Source organism: Lygodium microphyllum, chromosome 13, assembly GCF_053477565.2.
Source record: "Lygodium microphyllum isolate KBCC chromosome 13, Lygodium_microphyllum_v1.1.10, whole genome shotgun sequence".
NCBI classification, from domain to species: Eukaryota; Viridiplantae; Streptophyta; class Polypodiopsida; order Schizaeales; family Lygodiaceae; genus Lygodium; species Lygodium microphyllum.
In genome coordinates this window covers 35,929,149-35,935,050 of record NC_141147.1, presented here as the reverse complement: position 1 = coordinate 35,935,050, position 5,902 = coordinate 35,929,149, and positions in this window count along the sequence as shown.

The window sequence follows — 5,902 nt, the reverse complement described above, 5'->3', positions numbered from 1 at the left end:
GGCTCTCTCTCTTCTTCTTGAAAATTACAAAGGAGAAGGCCTCTTTATATAGGCCTTGAGGGTGTTTAGGGAGGAGGTTAAGATAGAATAGGAATTAACACCACCAAAGCTGTATTTTCCACCAATGTGGAAGCTCCATCTAGATGTTTTGTTGACCAATTTGTACTTAATCAAGCTCCATCATAGGTGAGTTGTCTCCATTCTTCCTCCCATAGCTTGATTCCAAAAGCTCTCCTATAAAAAAATATAGAGAATCTTCATAAAATAAGATCATATCTAGCAATAATGGAGAGAGAGTAGTGAGAATTCATACATTACTACTACAATTAAGGATGGTTTAAGGGTGATTTAGGAGGGGAATTCTAATGGTTTATTAGCTTGAGAGAGAGGACAAGAGAGGGGAAAGGGTTGGGAGTCTAATGAATGATGTTTTATGGAAGTGTTAAGTGTGGGGAAGAAAGTATGGGTGTGTATAAAATTGGGAGGTGGTCTCCACCGCAGTTGGAAAAAGTTGGCATCCACCATTTTGGCCATATCTCCCGATTCGTAGCTTCAAAAATTATAAAAAAATACCAGTCAAAACTTCAGCTCACTCGCTACAACTTTCATGTTGAAAAGTTTTTTTGGATCGGAGTGAAAGTATTTTTAAAAAATCTTACAAAATCATGTGCCTCATTTTTCTTCCACTAATGCTTCCAAGAAGGGTCCCATTTGGTTGAATTATTATAAGGCTCCAAAGTCATGACATTATGAGCCTCACATGCCCTTTGGATGGCTCCAAATATATTTCATATCTTTTCTTTTCATATTATACATTTTCCCTTCACCTTCATCCATTGATCTTTACTCTTCACCCCCGTTGGTAAACCGTTCCATGAAATATTTCCATCCAGTGATTTCTTGGATTTCCCAAGAGGTTTTTCCCACCCTCTTCTTTATTTCAAAGCTCCAAATGTACAAAAAATCAACAAAGTGTTAGACAAATATTTTTTTGTGATTTTCTCGGATCAGAACTGTTAGTTGAAAATGAAGGCATTTTAGGCATGTTTTATGGGCTAAATATTAATGACACTAAGGCTGAAATTTCGGCAACTGTACCTGTAGAAAATGAGACTGAAAATAGAGTATTTTTAGTATGTTCTTTGGAAATGTATGATGTTGTAGCATTGTTTGCTCAACAAGAAGGATTACAATGGGTTGAAGCACTTGTGGAGACAAAGTATAAGACAATTGACAAAAAGGTGAAACTAATTGCTTTGCCACTTCCAGAGAGAGTGAGGCTATGTATGAAAAAGTGTCAAGGCAACCAAGCTTACAGGATGCTAATGATATAGGTCATCAATTTACATCTGAAACATAAGGGTTTCTTTTGCCTGCTAAGAGAGACTGTTTTATGCAGATATTGGCTAGACATGGAAAGGCATTTGCATTTCAGCCAAGTGAAATAGGTTTTGTGGATCCAAATGTTGTCTCCTATGGTCATATTTACAATGCCACCACATGTACCATGGAACTTGAGGCCTATTCCAGTGCCTAAAGCTTACTTGCCAAAGTTGATGGATTTGCTAAAAGAAAAGATTCACATGAAGATCTTGGAGCCTTCTTCAGCCCCGTACTCAAATCGTTGGTTTATTGTGCCCAAAAAGAATGGGGCTTTGAGATTTATTCAAGACATGCAACCGGTTAATAAAGTAACCATAAGAAATGTGGGTGCAGGTCCTGTGGTTAATGAATTTGCAGAGGCTTTTGCAGGTAGAGTGATCTATTCTTTGGGTGATCTTTACTCGGGTTATGATCAGCGGGTTATGATCAGTTTCAGCTTGCAATTGAAAGTAGGGATATCACAACCATGAAGACTCCCTTGGGGTTAGTACGGGTGTGTACTCTCCCACAGGGAGCAACAAACTCAGTGGCACACATGACAAATGCTATGAATAGGGTACTTAGGGATTTTATACCACAATTGACTATGCCCTTCTTGGATGATGTTCCAATCAAAGGGTGTGCAGTGGATGAAAAGAATGAAGAGATGGATGCACATGGATGCAGACAGTTTGTTGCAGACCATATTGTGGATTGTGAGAGGATTTTAACATGTCTAGAAGATGTGCATTTAACTCTTTCTGGACAAAAGCCTGTCTTTGGAGTTAAAGAGGTTTTGATTGTTGGGCATATGTGTGGGCCTTATGGGCGAAGGCCATCACCAACAAAAATAGATGGGATTGATAGAATGCAAGATGTATGCACAAATGTATCAGAGTTGGGTAGATTCTTGGGTGCATGTGTATTCTATTTAATATGGATTCCTCACTTTGCACATGTAGCCGATGCTCTTTATCAACTTCTAAGAAAAGGTCAAATGTTTCATTGGGAAAGGAAGCATCAAAAAGTAATGAAGAAATTGAAGCAACTCTTAAAATCTGCTCCTACATTGAGAAAGGCTGACTAGTCACATGGAAAGCCTATCATTATTACTGTTGATACAAGCCCAATCAGGATTGGATGGGCAATTGGGAAAGATGATGAGGAAGGGCAAAGATATGCAATTCGCTTTGGTGCTAAAGTATTGACTGAACGATAGAGAAGATATCCACATGTTAAAAGAGAATTATGGGGAATTGTGTGACAGCCCTTAAATGTGATAAGGAGTATTTTATGGGTACTCATGTAGTCATTGAGATTGATTGTTTGCCAGTATTAGGTATGATTACTAGTTGTGCTACTCCAGACATTGCTATGCTTTGGTGGATTGCATACATCAAATCTTTGAACCCTGAATTTCAGCATATTGTAGAAAGAGATAACCCAGTTGGCAGATATGTTATCTCGAGCATGTTATGAGAATGAAGATGGGATGATGGATGAGGAGGAACAATATGACTTTCTTATGGATGAAAATGATGTTGCAAGAGTGAATCTAGCAATGCAAGGTGTTGCTACAGCATTAATAGAAGCTTGGACAACAAAGAGGAGACACTTTAGATGTTTTGTATCTTGTGTAGAAGTGTTTCTGGAAGACAAATATGCAGGAGAGTAGCTGAGAATTGGTCAATACCTCAGTACATTAACAAAGAGAGATGAATGGTCAAATGTGGATTTTAAGAAAATCCAGAAAAAAGCGTATGGGTTTTTTTAAAAAGATGGATACTTATGGAAACAAGCTAAAAAGAAACACGATATGCCATTGCGAGTTTTGGGTGATAGAGCTTCACAAGTAAAAGTAATGCAAGAATTTCATGAAAGCTTGTGGGCTGGTCATAGAGGTGTTTGGGGTACTTTTACAAAGATTAAAGAAAGATATTGGTGGCAAGGTATCTATAGGGATGTTGCTCACTTTGTGGAAACATGTACAACATGTCAAATGTATTCATCTGTGAGACATTGGGATGGATTGCAACCCACATATCCATTGTCTCTTCATTTTAAGTGGGTGGTGGATTTGGTAACAATGCCTATAGGTCTTTGGCAAATGAGGTATCTTGTGCTTTCTTGTGAAGACTTGACTAATCAAGTGGAAGGGAAAGCTTTACGTACTAAGACAACAAATGTTGTGTGTACTTTTCTCTTAGAAGATATCTTTTGTCGGTATTACTACGTGGGAAAATTTACAGCAGATAGGGGTGAGTTGGATGCAGATGAAGCTCATGATTTCTTTGCACGTTTGAGGATAATGCTTGCTTTAACTTTAGTCTATAACCGTAAAGGAAATGGAAAAACTGAAAGAGGTCATCCACCTATTGTGAAGTCATTGGTAAAATCATGTGGAGAGAATGTAAAAGAGTGGCCACGATTGCTCCCTTATGCTTTGTGGGCCGAAATAACAACTCATAGTGCTGTTACAAGATATATGCCTGCAGAATTGATGGATGGTCAAAAACCTATCATGCTGATAGAAGAGATGACAGTCACATGGAGTGTGTTACCTTGGGAGGAGGAGTTAAATCGAGAGGAGTTATTGGCCTTACGCATTAGACAGTTGGAAAGAAATTCAAAAGACATAGAGGCAGCAATTGCAAAGTTAAGGGCAGCAAGGATACATAACAAGAAATAGTTTGACAAAAGACATAGACTGACACTAAGAACCATACAATATGGGGATTGGGTATTGGTTTATGATAGCAGTTTAAACAACCAGCATAGTGTCATGCGTAAAGTTTCCAAAAGATGGTTTGGACCCTATATGGTAAGACACGTGTTTGATAATGCTATTTATGCATTAAATAAGTTGGATGGAATAGCCATCAAACTTCCAGTAGCAGGGAAAATAATCAAATTATTCAAAAGGTGGGAATCTACTACCTATGAGTTGCTAGAATTGGAAGAAAATAGTGATCATGATACAGGGGCTAGCCAAGAAGATAGGGAAGATGAAGAGGCAAATGATATGGTTGCAAAGGATGAGGAGGACTCAGAATCTGGTGACAACTAGGATTTTGGCACATACCGGAGGATGTGCAGGTTTAGAGGGGATGGATGTCGTGATGTTATGAGGACACAGTGTAAAACAGTATGGAATGCATCATCATTCGACTTCTTTATTGATCTAGAGAGTCAATGTGATCTGAGCCATTAGTACTAGTGTGAGTTGCATAGATTATCCAAAAATACTAGATTTTTTGATAATTTTATCATATTTTTTATATTATTTATTGTAAAAATCCAAAAAAGTTAGAAAAACTTCAAGATTAGAATGGCATGCAAAAAGCTGGTTGCTTTTTCAATCAATTATGGGATTTTCATAAGAGGGACAGATTGACGAAATTGCGCGCATCACGATCGCTGTAAACAGGCTGAAAACTGCAGATTGAACTGAAAGAAGAAGAAGGAGTGATCTAGGAGATCCATGACCAAGCATCCTGGGGTTTTACCCCCCTTTTTCAGAACCAACGGAACCATCTGTTTTGGGTTCCGAGGAGCAGAGAAAGAGCTGTAATTTTGATGCACGTTTTGTTCTACGAAGAAGCTCCGGGAGATCTAATGCCTGAAGATTGCTTCTGAGTAGTTCGAAGATTCCAGTTTCTTTCAATACATATTGATTCAATTCATTGTGCTTTGTCTTTGTAGTGTTTACCACTTGGGTATTCTCTATTTTCTCTTCCATCTCCTATCTCTACTTCCTTCTACTTCTGATCCCCAGTGGATTATTCTACCTTTTGACAAAAACCCCTCCGAAATCGTGATGATATTTGTCCTGCTTTGAATGCGGAGCGTATTCCAACCATTAGCATATCTTGGCTTATGCTAAGTTGTGTGGACTGGTTATGATGGATTCAAGCAGGGCTCATCCTTGGAAGGATAGACTGAAAAGGAAAAAGGTGTATAGAAGGGGACGGTGCCCCGTCTACGCTGTCAAAGATGTTGGTTAGGGCTTCCTATGGCGGTAATGAGGGTTGCATGCCCTCCACCTAGAGGTGGGAATGGTCACATGGCTTCTAGACATGTGGTGAGAGGAGGACCTAAGGAGCTCAGCTTGTCAAACCCAACTCCTCTCCCTGTGCTTGACTATCATTGCTTGTGTGTGTTGATATTATCTATACATGGTCGCAAAGCTCATTGTTCATTTATGTACATATTTACGAATCCATGTCACTTTGTGAGAATAAAAACCAATTGTAGAACTCAGGATTGTACTGGAGTGTGGCACACGCATCCATCGTGGCAACTTACTCAATAACAATAGATATTTTGCAACATCGAGTAGCATGGTACCTTTTCTGAGCCTACGCACAACATGTAGATCCTCCTTAGTGAGAACCTTATCAATTAGAGAGTTTTCTTGGCTAGTTTGGCTAATTCCATACCCCAAATGGCAATCAGCAAACTCGAAACGAAGTTGGCACCACATAGGTTGGATTTCTGTGAGACCGCCATTTGGCCAAACGCTCCTCTAAGACTGTCATAA